The sequence below is a fragment of the Dipodomys merriami genome, unplaced genomic scaffold (assembly GCF_024711535.1).
Source record: "Dipodomys merriami isolate MVZ:Mamm:240054 unplaced genomic scaffold, mDipMer1.0.p SCAF_48, whole genome shotgun sequence".
Taxonomy (NCBI): domain Eukaryota; kingdom Metazoa; phylum Chordata; class Mammalia; order Rodentia; family Heteromyidae; genus Dipodomys; species Dipodomys merriami.
The window spans coordinates 11,243,115-11,257,279 of record NW_027206046.1 but is presented as its reverse complement, the minus strand read 5'-3'; the positions used below and the strand labels follow the sequence as shown (position 1 = coordinate 11,257,279).

At 49.6% G+C, this 14,165-nt stretch overlaps 1 protein-coding gene across 5 annotated transcripts in view; it reads left to right on the top strand.

Moving 5' to 3' along the window:
* Window positions 1-14,165, top strand: part of Mapk6 (mitogen-activated protein kinase 6) — a 48,038-nt gene that overhangs the window by 18,588 nt on the left and 15,285 nt on the right. Inside the window, exon 1 of one of the 5 annotated variants that reach the window (XM_069995394.1) lies at window positions 1,621-1,761. The exons of 1 other annotated variant lie outside the window; for it this stretch is intronic. The gene's annotated coding sequence lies outside the window, so the exon portion shown is untranslated. Of the gene's footprint in view, window positions 1-1,620; window positions 1,762-2,123; window positions 2,299-3,076; window positions 3,096-14,165 lie in introns of those variants that run through there. 3 more of the 5 variants (XM_069995399.1, XM_069995396.1, XM_069995397.1) reach the window with 3 other exon arrangements.

The window sequence follows — 14,165 nt, the reverse complement described above, 5'->3', positions numbered from 1 at the left end:
TGTAATTTCAGCTCTAGTTCCTGAGTAGCACAGTGAGACTATGTCTCAAAACTAACCCCTTTCCCAAACAAACCCAAACCTATTGAGAACTGGACTATTTACTCACCGAATAGGATAAAGAACTAAGACCACATGCATTAATGTGACTGTAATTCAACTGTCTACATGAACATCACTTGAACGCCAAGAAATTCTTGCCCAAGAGGATGAAGTCGCAAATACTTCAATGCAGTTCCAGGAACTTCCTCAAAATCCATTTATAGGAAGAGAATATATTACTGAACTCATCCAGGCAAAAAGTCCCTCTCCTCAAGATCACTGGGCATAACAAGCAACTGTGTACTCTTCTAGGCTTGCTTAAAAACTCTCCCCTCTGTCTGCCCACTCTGTCAGGTCCCCTCCTTGAAAGCTGTTTGCTTATTTCTTTGGGGACAGGGTCTCGTGCCATGTAGACTGTGCTAGCCCTGAACTATCACTCCTTTTTCTTCTGCCTTCCAAACACTAGGATTACAGGCCCCAACCACCATGCCAACTGAAAAGCCTATTTTAAACCAGATCCCCTAAATCTTATACATATCCTGGCCTGGACCATTTTTTATTTTTTCCTGTCTGTTGTGGGGCTTGAATTCAGGGCCTGGGTATTCTTGTGCTCTTTTGTTCAGGGCTAGCACTCTTACCGCTTCCAGCTCCACTTCGGGTGGAGCAGGTGCCTCACCCCTGTGATCCTAGCTACCCAGGAGGCTGAGATCTGAGGATAACAGTTCAAAACCAGCTCAGGCAGGAAAGTCCATGAGACTCTTTGTCTCCAATTAACCACCAGAAAACCATTATTGGCGCTGTGGCTCAAATGGTAGGGAGCTCGCCTAGAGCAGAAAAGCTCAGTGCCCCAGGCTCTGAATTCAAGCCCCACGATTGACCAACCCCCCCCACACCCCCCAAAAATACAAACCACCCCACAACAGAGAGCTAGATGTGGGGATACATTCTTGTAATCCCGGCCCTTGGGGGAGGCTGAGAAAAGAGGATAGACCATTTGAGGCCAAGTTGGACTGTTTACAGTCAGGATTTTTCAAAATGGAAAATTAAAATAAGTATACATGTAAACATAACCCAAGGTCATCCCAGTCACTGCACCTCATCAGTACACCCCCCGACCTTCGGGCTGCGGAGTCCCTGCAGCACCCGCCGACCCGCATCTCCCAAGGCGCACGCACAGGCCGAAAGGTCACCGGGGCCCGGGAAGCGGGGCCAGGACCCATGCACCAGCCCGGCACCTCCCGGTGCTCTTCTCCATGCTCCCCCAGACCCGGCCCGCCCCTTCCCCGGCAACCCCGGGGAATCAGGGCTCCCTAACTTTGCCCGGGCGGGCCAGGGGCTCCGGATCCTCCTCCTCCACGGTGGAGTACCAGGATTACAGGACGGCCCGGGCAGTGGCCGAACAGAGAGAGCCCGGCGCGCCAGGGACGGGTCAGGAGGGCGTTGGAAATTCCCGCGCGTGCGAGTGCGCGCGCGCGGCGCCGGGCGGGGGCGGGGGGAACCCGTGGAGTGAGGCTGTGACGTGCGGCGTCGGGGGCGTGTCCCCGCGAGGCCCCGCCCCCTCTCCCTCTCTCCCTCGCGCGCGCGGGTCGGGGTTACATGGCGGCGACTGCGGCAAAGCGAGAGCCTCGGAGACGCCGCTGCCGCCAGCACAGCCGGAGACCGGAGCCGACCGTGGGGTCAGTCTGCGGGCCCCGCAGCCCCTCGATGAGTCGGAGGAGTCCCGTGAGTGTCGGTGTGGTGTGTTGTCTGTGTGTGCGGGGTTTGTGTACGTGTGCGGGGCGGCTCGGGAGGGCCGCGGCGGCGGCTCCCGCCTCGGCGTGGGGCCCTGGGGCGGCCGCTCCGCACAACAAAGGCGCTTTTGTTCCGTCTGCCGCCCGTCCGCGGGGCCGCCCGCCCGCCCGCTCGCCCGCTCCCCCCCTTCGGCTCGGGCCTGGCCGGCGCGGCCCCGGACGGAGTCGGCGGAAACCGGGGTCCCCGCGTGGGGCCGGCGCGCCCCTCCTACCCGGCACGCCCCTCCCGCCCGCCCCGCCCGGGGTGTGAGTGTGTGTGGGGGGGGGACGCCGCGCGCTCCGCGGGTTCGAAGCTCTCCCCTCCCCTCTTCCCCCCAGCTCGCTCGCCTTCCCGGCTCGTCTCCTCCCCCTCCCGCCCGGGTGACTCGGCCTCAGCTGACTCCGGCCGGCCAAAGTCCCCGGGCGCGCGCACGCGCGCGCGCGCCGCCCCGGCTCGGCCCCGAGTTTCGGCGTGTGGCGGGTCCCGGAGGTACTGGAAGGCGGGGCGGGGCCGGGGTTCCCGGACGCCGGAGAGCCTGGGGCGGGGGGGGGGATGGAGGGGAGGAGAGGCTTGAGAAAAGCACCCCCCGGGGGTCCCCCCCCCTCCACGCCTCCGACCCTGTCCGTGTGCCACAGCCGGACTTGGCTGCGTCTCTTCCAGCCGACTTTGGGAGTTGGGGAGCGAAGTGGAGGTGTTGGGGGGCGCCTTTTGTTCCTCGCTCGGCGTGGACTCGCCGGGTCAGGTGGCCGGGGCGCGGGCTCGGGGAGCGGGACTGCGCGCGCGCGCGGCGGGCGCGGGCTCGGGGCTCTCCCGGTCGTGTGTGTTTGTGGTTTGGCTCCGGAGGACCCCCCCACCCCCCGCGCGCGCGGGGAGCTGGGACGCTGGAATTAGCCGGATTAGCAGCCGGTGCGCGAGTCCTCGGGAACAATGCCCGTCAGTCCCCGGGGTGAAGTTGGGATGATCTGTCCCAGAGGGAAGACCCCCCCGCGGGGCATCATCCCCCCCCTCCCCGTGGAGAGCTGCGGAATCCAGCGCCAGTGGGTGGTGGTTTAAGCCTGTTTTATTTTACTTATTTACTTTTAAATCTTAAATTCCGCTTCCGTGTCTAACGTTGGGAAACAGATGAAGGATCTGATGGGGAGAACGTCAGGGGAACAACCTGACTAGGCGCCCACCCTCGCTTCTCCGTAGAAATGTCAGCTTTTCGTAGTTGAAAAAGGGTGCCTTCAGCCAGCATTTGTTCCCGACACGTTTCCTCCGTGCCAAGGTCCAGAGTCCCTTCCCAGGTACATTACAGCAGTTAATGCAAACTTGCTCACTGCTCTGCTCGTAGATGCGACCGTGGCAGCCGTCTAGGAAACAGGCCAGCTGCTTCAGCCCCTGGATGTTACCATTCAGAGGAAAGCCCTGCAAGGTGGAGAATTGTTCAGACACAAACTATAAACGCTGGAGTGGCGTTGAGTAGAGGCAGCCTGCCTGCTCTGCCTGTGATTAAAAAACACACATCTGTGGGCTAAAAAGAGAGCATTTTTGCCATTGGAAGAGTGCGTCGTGTCGTGACAAGTGTTAGCACTGGAAGTGTCGGTGCATTTTCCCCTAAGTTCAAGCAGGCCTCGTGAGAATTCCTCCCCAACGAGCTGGGGAGGTCTGCTGACTCGGCAGCGCCCAGGGCTGGGGCTGGGTGGGGGGAGCCCGAGCGCGCGGGTGACTCACCCGGCCTGGGACTGCTACGTGGCTCTTTTTTTTTTTTTAGTTTTTTTTTTTTTTAATGATAGGCTAAAATGTTTTTGTTCTTATTATAATTTTCCTCTGCTCTGAAGAGGAACAGTGGTTCCTTTTTTTTCCTTTCCTTTCTTTTTTTTTTTTTGTTAAAGTAGTAACTTCTTAAATTGCCTTGTAAAAGGCTGGGACATCTACCCTACAGGTGGGATTGTGTAACATTGGCTGCGCAGAAAGGTAAATTGAATTGATGGTCATTTGTTGAAATTAAATATGTGATACTAGCCGTTCTTTGGCTACTACTAAGAGAGACTTGTTTGTTCCAGGTTATTTATATGGGACATACAGTACTTTCTTCTGTTGGTAGAAATTGGCCTTACGTTTTTCTTTTGTGTGTAAAAGTTGTCTCTGTAATATCTAGAAATTATTGGTTTATTTTTCAAGCAGTGTATCATAGTGCTGCCAGTTTAATATTTAGTCAGATTTATCTGTAAAACAAGCATTTCACTGATGGAATTATTAAAACGTGAGTGTACTGTGTTATTATACTTACGAATTTTCTGTCTTAGTAAAAACAAGTTGAAATAGGGATTGTTATGGGAACAGTTTTTAATCTTTTCATTTTGGGAGAGGCAAGCTGAATATACAGTTCCAAATTAAAGGTTTAAATTAAACTAAATAATAAGATAACTTTGAGTGATTTTCAAAAGGCCAACATTGGACAAATCGGCTCAACATGAAATTGAGGGGAGAAGATGAAAAATAATGGGGAAAACCTTCTCTACCCCTGTGCCTACTGTCTACATTTTATTTGTGATGTTTAGTTTCTGAAAGTAAGAAGTCTTGTAGACAATGTGAATTATGATTATCGTTGGAGATGTTTTAAAATTATATTACATTCTCTACATAGAGAATTTTTAATACAGTTTAATTCAGACTCGAAAAAATATCTCCTACTAAATGAAATATAAATGTAAAAGAACCAAAGATACATAGGTGTTTTAGAAGTTGAACATATATTTCCAGTGGAGCGTTTTTTTAAGAATATAGGTTATTAACTATTGAACATGGTATAGGATTTAAAAACCAGCCTTTCTCCAAGGTATTGCTTTATGAAACTGAGCCATCACTTTGGCTATCCATTTCCCTGTTGTGTTGCCCATTTGAACCTTGTTACTTAGAAGGCTCTGTTGAAATTGAGTCTGAAGTCTGTTCGTGGCATTGTTAGCTGTCCTGTCAGCTCCTTCGCCTGTGCTGTGCGCTGGTCCACTAACTGCTGTCTGCATGTAGTACGGTGATTTGGTCAGTTTTATGGCTCAGAGCCCCAAGACTTTACAAATAGAAGCTCATTACTATACTTGATAGCCTTTTCTAGGCAGCTGCTTTCACAGGGAAGCTGATATCCTCAGGCTAGAGATGGTAGGGACTCCATGAGTTGTGGATTTGTAAAACACAGTGTGCCCCTCTGGTGGTGGTGTTTGTGTCTTGCTTTTTAAAGACTGGAGTATGACTGTGTTGCTCAGACTGGCTCTGAATCCAGGGCAGAAGTGATCCTGTACGTATTACTGCTGTCAGCAGCTGCAGCCTGCTTTGTAAGCTGTTGCATTACTCCACAACTGGCCTGAAGTAGGGGTGATTTTATTGTTCAGGGTTCAGAGACCTAATGAAGTAAAATAAAATAGTGTGCATGACTGATAGGGGTCATGAATGTAATTGTGTTTCACCCATCATTTGACAATGAAGGAAACTGAGGCCAGAGCTAGACCTTGATACTGAGCTAGACCTTGATACTGAAAATGAGATTCCCCAAACCAGTGGTATTAACTTCGCTTTGGCTTTTTTGTGAGAAGTGCCGAATCCTCATCTCAGACCTACTGAATTAGACTCTGCCGTTTCAGGAAGTTCTCAGGTGATTTAATTGCACATTCAATCTGAGAAGCCCTGAGAAGAGGTAATATCTGGTTGCTCAGCTGTTAACCGGCTGATTTGGAAAACTCAGGTCTTGTGATTTGTTCTTCCTACTGGCCCTTCTGAAAGACGAGGATCTAATCGCTGTCCAGTAGAACTTTCTGTGATCATGGAATGTTCTGTGCTGTCCAGTGAAGTAGTAGCCAACTATGTGTGACTGAGAAATGTCCGTCTGTCCATCTGTCTGTCCGTATGTCCGTCGCTTGAAGCCTGGACACGGCCCCTAAGCTTTTTTTTTTCTGCTCAAGATTAGGGCTTTGAGCGACAGCGCCACTTCTGGTTTTTTGGTGGTTAATTGGAGATAAGAGTCTCATGGACTTTCCTGCCTTGGCTGGCTTTGTACCATGATTCTCAGATCAAGCACCTAGGACTACGGAATGAGCCACCACACCCAGCTGGTCTGTTTTTCTGCACTCACTAAAAACCTGTGGCAAAAGAGTTGGCAGGTGAGACTTACAGGTTGTTTTAAGGCCTCATTAAATATTCATTAAAAGTTTGCCTTTTCTGCCAGGCACTGGTGGCTCATGCCTGTAATCCTAGCTACTCAGGAGGCTGAGATCTGAGGATCACAGTTCAAAGCCAGCCTGGGCAAAAAAGTCCCCGGAAACTCTTTTTTTTTTTTTTTTTTTTTTGTCGGTCGTGGGGCTTGAACTCTGGGCCTGGGCGCTGTCCCTCAGCTCTTCAGCTCAAGGCGAGCGCTCTACCACTTGAGCTACAGCGCCACTTCCGGTTTTCTGGTGGTTTATTGGAGATAGGAGTCTCACAGTCTCTCCTGCCCAGGCTGGCTTTGAACCGCGATCCTCAGATCTCAGCCTCCTGAGTAGCTAGGATTACAGGCCTGAGCCACCAGCGCCCCGGCTCCCCGGAAACTCTTAATCTCCCATTAACTTCTCAAAAACTGGAAGTGGCACTGTGACTTAAGTGGTACAGTGCTAGCCTTGAGCACAAAGAGACTCAGGGACAGCACCCAGGCCCTGAGTTCAAGCCCTACAGCCAACCAAAAAAAAAAATCCTGTCAGTGGAAAATTTCTTGTTCCCCTACTACGTGGCAGGAATGAGAATAGCTGTGGTTGTTTTGGGGGTGGAGTGGGGATAGTGAGGAGCATTGAGACAGGGTCTGCATCCATACCTCAGGCTAGCCTTAGCCTTAGACTCACTGTGAATGTAGCCCAGGTTGACCTTGAGCTCATGATCTTCCCTCTTCAACTTTCTAAGTGCTGGAAGGTGGCAGGCTCTCAACCACTGAGTCTAATGTCCCTTCTCCGAAGGGATTTACATTTTCTGAACTTCTGCTTACCTAGGTTTCTTTGCATCCTCAGTGCTGGCTTTATTAACTGGGATTTTTGTAGTTTTTTCATCCTGTGGCTATATAGGATAACTATTGTTGTCCTGTAGCTTTCTCCATTCTAATCAGAAGTGGAAATCCTGAGTCAGTAAAATGACAAAATTTCAGGGAGACCTAGAATGGTGAAATTATCTAACTAGACAGTTTTAGCTACAAATTTTGGAATAGACTCCAGATCTCCTTGTCTGCTCCAGGATCCTGGTTTTATTTCAGTAGTGCCAAATTCTAATATATACTTCCCCCCTTATTTTGGACAGGACTAGGGTTTGAACTTAGTGCCTTGCACTTAAGTCTAGCCTACAAGTTGAGCCATGTGCCCCATTCTTTTTGCTTATGATCCTTCTACTAATGCTTGTCTCATAGCTGGAGGATTTTTTTGTTGTTGTTGATATAGGGTAACTAGTTTTTTGTTTTGCCAAGATTGACCTTGAATTACGATCCTCCTGATCTCCATCTACTACCAAGTACTTGGTATTGCAGGCACAAGCCACCACATCCAGACTGACTCTCTCTCTCTCTCTCTCTCTCTTTTCTTCCTTTCTTTCTTCTTCAGGTCTAGAAAAATGTGGCTAAGTCATACCTCCAAGTTTTGTTTTGTTTTTTTTGCACTGTTTTACTGCTTTTTTAGTTTCCCTTCCTGTCTGGAATACACTGGATGAAGTCTGCCTTTTTTTTTTTTTTTGCTGGTCCTGGGGGGCTTGAACTCAAAGGTCTGGGTTCTGTACCTGAGTTTCTTTTGCTCAAGACTAGTACTCTACCACTTGAGCCACAGCACCACTTCAAGTAGTTTATTGGAGATAAGAGTCACAGACTTTCCTGTCCAGGCTGGCTTTGAACCACAATCCTCAGATCTTAGCCTCTTAAATAACTAGGATTATAGGTGTGAGCCACTGGTGCCCAGCTGAAACTCCCTATTTTAAGTCTCATATTGTAGCTTAGACGACAGGTGTGTACCACAGTGCCCAACTTCTCAGAATTTTCTGCCTGTGCTGGCCTGAAACCTTGGTGCTCACAATCTGAGCCCCCCAAGTAGCTGGGATTATAGGTGTGAGTGAGCCACCAGTGCCTTAGCTTCATGGTCTGATAAGCTTGTTTAGAGTCCGGCTTGTCTGGTTACATGGGACAGTATTTCAGTGACAACTATCCTTTTCTACCACCTCAGCACAATAAAGGAGGGGTTGTAAGAAACTCAAGTATTTCATTTCCTCCCACTGAGTGGGTTGATACTGCTTTTTCGTGGTGTTGGCAGACTTGTGTATTCACCATAGGGTGGGACTTCTGATGGAATACTTGGAAAGGAAAATACCATTTCTAGGAAATCTTCAGGGATGTTCCCAGTGGCAGGTTTAGGCTGTGATAAGATTCTGAAAAAAACTGAGAGTAGATCTCAAACTTTCTACCACCAGGTTAGAATGTTTTCATTCATTCAGTACGGTTGTTAGGATAACTACAGATTGCTAAATATTTTACTCAGGAAATGCCAAAGTCACTTAGACTCAAACCTTTTAATTTCTAACACACAGCTACACAAAAGGGGATGCTAGTGAATGGTGATGCTAGTGAGGAATGGTGCTTTGGAAAATTGAGAGAAGACCCAATAATTAGATTAACTTAGATGAGTTTGGAGAAGGGTGCAAAGAGGGAGATGAGAGTGTTGTGAGAGAGAAAGAGGAGTTTGGAATGTGGAATGGTAGCTAGTGACTGGGAAAAAGCTGCAGGGGCATGTGTTCCTGGGAGGAAGTTCACCCCTGGCTGGGGGCTGGGAGCTCATACCTGTAATCCTAGCTACTCAGGAAGTTGAGATCTGAGTATCTGGTTCAAAGCCAGCTCTGGCAGGAAAGTGAGACTCTTATTCTCTCATTAACCAGTGGAAACATAGAAGTGGCACTGTGGCTCTCAGAGGTAGAGGACTAGCCTTGAGCGAACGAAAAAGCAGGCCCCGAGTTCAAGCCCCAAAACCGACCAAAAAAAAAAAAAAAAAGATTCACCTCTAATGCCTAAATCACATGGTAAGTGTTCAGTAAAATTTTGTCAAATGGAAATACATGGATGGAAGAATTTAATCAGCTTTGATTGATTCTCTGCTGTGGGTCCACACTGCGAGTGATATGTCCACCACTCTGGATGGAGGCTTGGATGCTGGTGAAATCCCTGCTTCCTCATTCTCTGCTACTAAGTGAGGGGTGAGATGGCAGTCGCTTCAACACCTAGGTAACAACCGGGTTTGACTTGATATGAGCAAGACTTAAAATTCTAAGTAATTGAGATTTGGGGCTGTGTGGGAGATTGTATAACCTATCCAAACTGCTACAAAACTACAGTCCTTTTCATGTAGTTAGAATCCTCAGATGTCCAAAGGTACTTGAAGAGAAACTGCCCACATGTGTGTCTTGCTCTTTTGTTGCCCAGTGTTTGCTTAATGTTAGATGAGGACTCTTAAAAATGAAGTCTTGCCGGGTGCTGGTAGCTCACGCCTGTAATCCTAGCTACTCAGGAGGCTGAGATCTGAGGATCACGGTTCAAAGCCAGCCCGGGCAGGAAAGTCTGTGAGACTCTTATCTCCAATAAAAAGCACTAGAAAACCAGAAGTAGCGCTGTGGCTCAAGCGCTAGACCACTCGCCTTGAGCTGAAGAGCGTAGGGACAGCGCCCAAGCCCAGAGTTCAAGCCCCACGACGGACCAAAAAAAGAAGTCTTGCTGGGCACTGGTGGCTCACACTAGTAATCCTAGCTACTCAGGAGACTGAGATCTGAGGATCACCATTTGAAACTATCCTGGACCAGAAAAATCTATGAGTTTTTTTTTTTTGTTGTTGTTGTTGTTTGCTGGGCCTGGGCCACTTGAACCACAGCGCCATCCTCAGATCTCAGCCTCCCAAATAACTAGAATTACAGACAGCAGTACCCAGCTGTCTGTAAGATGCTTATCTCCAGTTAACCACCAGAAAACCGAAGTGGAGTTGTGGTGCAAAATGGTAGAACGCTAGTCTTGAGCAAAAATCTCAAGAACAGTGCCCAGGCCCTGAGTTCAAGCCTCATGATTAACCAAAAAAAAAAAAAAGATCGACAGGCAGAAGATAGGGGAGGGAATGAAAGGCTGTTAGAATTTTTAAATCTTCAGTTGTAAATAGAAAGGATTGTAGTTTGGTGTTCTATATACAGCAATTGCAGCGGTTGCACGTCCTCCTAACTGCCAGGGAACACTACTGAAATAACAAGCCTGCTCTGTGCCATTGTAGACTGGAACTATTTTCCCTTTTTTTCTCGACTTTTTTTTGGGGGGGGAGTCCAGTCGTGGGGCCTGAACTCTGGGCCTGGGCGCTGTCCCTCAGCTCTTCAGCTCAAGGCTAGCGCTCTACCACTTGAGCCACAGAGCCACTTCCAGCTTTTTCTGCTTATGTGGTGCTGAGGAATTGAACTCAGGGCCTCATGCATGCGAGGCAAGCACTCTACCACTGAGCCACCTTCCCAGCCCTCGACGTTTTTTTTTTTTTTAAGGGTCTATATCCCCATCCTTAGTGTCTCAGCGTTTGCAAGCTTTTCTCCTAAGCCATGCCATTAGTGACACTACAGTAAGCAAGCCTGTGCGGCTGTGTGTTTTGAGATCTTCCTTTTCCTGAGTTCCTGGTTTGCTACCTGCACCCTGAGCTCCACATCCTGAAAGGGGGGTCTCCTAACTACCAGCCGCCCGGAATGTGCCAGGTGAACAAGCAGCTGAGCTTAGCCTTGTGCCCTCGTGCCCTGGGAGTTGGACTGCTTGTGAGAGTTTGGGGCATAACTTGGGGAGGGAGGGAAGGATGAAGTTGGTGTGACACCCCCCCTCCCACCCCCAATGTTTGGGGTTAGGAGACAGCTGTAGTGAATGAAAGCAGAGCCCCTCCTTCCTGCTCCAAATGCAGCTGCATTCTTGGCAGAGGAGATGAGGCCACGGGATTCCACTTAACTCCGATTATTCACTTGACGCTGGAGAAGAGCAAGCCCGGCCAGCTAGCCCCTGTGAGCAGCAGCCGGCGCAGCCGAGGGAAGCTGTAAGGAGAAAGCCAGGCAGTGGAGCTGCGCCGCCAAGGCCTCGTGTGAACTCAGGCCTGCTTTGGACATCCACAGTTCCTTTCTGACACGGGCCACGTAGTTCCTTGTTAGAATACAAAAGAAATCCAGTTTCTGTAGAATTGGGAGATGGGACAGAGTGAAGTCATTCTTTACAACTATGCACTTAGGCTTATAACCCTGTATTTCTCGTGCGTGTGTTGGGGAAGGCTGTGACAGAGCAGGAGACAGTTTGGAAAAGAGAGGGTTGTGTGGGAAGTGGCTGTGCATGTGCGGGTACACAAGTGCTCCCCATCATCCTTCTATCCTCACGGAGGTAGAGCACTGACGTCACGCAGAGAGCCAGTGTTACCTTTCTGTCGTCCTTTGCACTTCCTTGCATGCATCAGTGTAAAACAGCATTGCTCCAGCTGGTGCACGCGTAATGGTCCTCTCCAACTAGATGCTCAGCACTGCTCTGAATGGGTAGCAGTTTTTTGGATGCAGGGGGGGAAAAAAAAGGAATGATTCCAGAGTCATATCGTTACTTTCCTGTCTGTAACCGTTCCCCCCCCCCGCCCCCTTGTGGAATGTGCAGAGAATAACTGGAGCTCCCAGTACTTTCCCTGGCTCTAAATCTTCAACTTGGCTACTTAGAACTTAGCTCTCAGAAGTTAAGAGTGGGAGATGATGAAGGGTTTTGTTCCGCAGGTCACGGTGGGGGGGGGGGGGTCTGACTGGAAACCTGCTGCCCCATCTGTGGCGCTTGCCTGTTTCTCTTAGACCGTGAGCTCCTAGACACAGCACTGCTGGAGATGAGGATGTGCGCTGAGCTGCTGGAATTAGCGTAACGAAGGGAGCAGTGTTCTCTCAGGCCTGCCTTAGCTTTCTGCCTGCTCTCCTGTTCACATCCAGGCCTCTCTGTGGGCTCTTCTCTCCTGCACCAGTCCATTCCTCCTTCGCGCTGTTGGCCTTCCCTTTGCTTTCTCTTTTTGCCTTCCTGGTGTTTGAGCTCACACTGCTAGGCTGGCAGGTAGCACTGAGCCATGCCTCCGGCCCTGTTTTCAGCGGGACAGGGGGCGCACACACCCAAGCTGTGTGATTCCTGCTCCATTAGGCATCCTGTCGTTTCGGGGCCACAGACGCCTGCCCTCATGGCCAGATTCCCTCAGACGCATCTCACGAGCTTCCGCCTGGGCTGACCTGGCACCACAGTCCCCCCAGTCTCAGCCTCTCGCAGAGCTTGGGATGTCAGGCGTGTGCCACCGCTGCCAACAGCTGAGAAATCCCAAGATCCTGCAAACTTTTCTTCCAGGCTAGCCTTGAACTGCAGTCCTGACCTCAGCCCCAGAGTAGTTACCAATGCTGTACAGTTTTTCTCCTTCCACTCTTCCTGTCTCCCTCCCTCTCCTCCTCCCTCGTTCTCTTCTCCCTCCCTCCCTCCCCCTTCCTTCCTTGTTTCTTCCCCTCCTTCTCTCTCCCTACATGCCTTCCTACCTCCTCTTCTTCCCTCCCTCCCTTCTCCCTTCTTTTTCTCCCTCCCTTCCTTTCCCTTCCTTCTTTCCTTCCCTCCTCTTCTCCCTCTCTCTTCCCTCCCCTCCTCCCTCTCTTATTTGTTTGTGTTGTGGATACTGGATCTTAAACTCAGGGTCTCAAGGTTGGGTCTCTACCAGCTAGGATTGCACACATGAGCCACTAGTGCCCAGCCTTCTTTGTCTTCATTCGTACTATAAACTTCATGAGGAAGCACCTAAGGATCTTTTATTATTACTATTACCCTTTTATCCTCATTCGGCTTCCCAGAATGCTTAGCAAATGGAAAGTGACGCAGGGACCCTGGAGGCTGCAGAAGTGCAGCATCGCCCCTGCTTACTTTCCAGGCTCCAGAAGCGGTGGTCTAGTGACTGTCAAAGGCTCTGCAGAACACTGCAGAGTTGGTGGGTTTTCTTTGTGTGTGTGTGTGTGTGTGTGTGTGTGTGTGTGTGTGTGTGTGTGTGTGTGTGTGTGTGTGTGTGTGTGTGTGTGTGTGTGTGTGTGTGTGTGTGTGTGTGTGTGTGTGTTGAAAGTTAATATATAGCTTTGGCTGGCCATGAAATCATGATCTTCTTAGCATCCTAAATGCTGGTATTAAATGCGTGTGCAAACATGCCCTGCTCAGTAGTTTTGTTGATGCACATTATGTTCTTTCTTTAATCGTTGAGTTCATAATAACTGCAGTTCTCAGCCTAGAAGCCAGCTCCTGCCTTCCCCAGCGTATGCTCACTTATCCCTGGGTCCCGTCGAAGTGAGCCTGTGCTGGGGCTTCGGAAAATGCATTTTGTGCACTGCGTTTGCCATGCGCTGTGCCTGGGTGTCAGTGAACCTCCGTGGGGTAGATGGACGGGGCTTGAGTTGAGTAAGGCTCCACCAAATAGTCCATTTCTTTCACATACTGATGGTATGGTTTCTGGCCAAGTATTACTTGTGCTTGACCAGATTGTTCGACTGAAAGAGACGTTTAAGACAGAACTTGGAGATTTTACTGTTTTTAAAGTCTGTTGAATCAACTTTACGATGTACAGTTTTCAAAAAAATTTAAAGCTGGCGCCAGTGGCTTATGCCTGTAATCCTAGCTACTCAGGAGGCTGAGATCTGAGGAACGCAGTTCAAAGCCAACCCCGGGCAGGAAAGGCCATGAGACTCTTATCCCCAGTAAACCACTAGGAAACCAGAAGTGGCACTGTGGCTCAAGTGGTAGAGCACTTGCCTTGAACTGAAGAGCTCAGGGACAGCGGCCAAGCCCGGAGTTCAAGCCCCACAGCTGACAAAAAAAATTTTTTTTTTTTTAAACTTAGCCGGGTGCCAGAGCTCACACCTGCAATTGCAGTTTCTCAGGAAGCTGAGATCTGTGATGACTGTTTGAAGTCAGCTGTAGCAGGAAAGGCTATGAGACTCTTACCTCCAATTAACCACTAGAATACTGGAAGTGGAGCTGTGGCTCAAAGTAGTAGAGTGCTAGCCTTGAGCAAAAAAGCTCAGGGACACTGCCTAGGCCCTGAGTTGGGGCCCCAGACCAACAAAAAAGAACAACAAAAACCATTTAAAACTCAACTAAGCCTTAAGAACGGCTATGTTAAGGAGAAAGTAGATGGGGGATTAGTGATATAATTCAGTAGTAGATGGCTTTGTAGCATACTAAGTTCTGGGTTCAGTTCTCAGCACTTCCAAAAAAAAAAGCTAGCTCAGGGACAGCGCCGAGACCCTGAATTCACACCCCATGACTGACAAACATTGTTTTTTAATACTGATTTTCCTGGGGT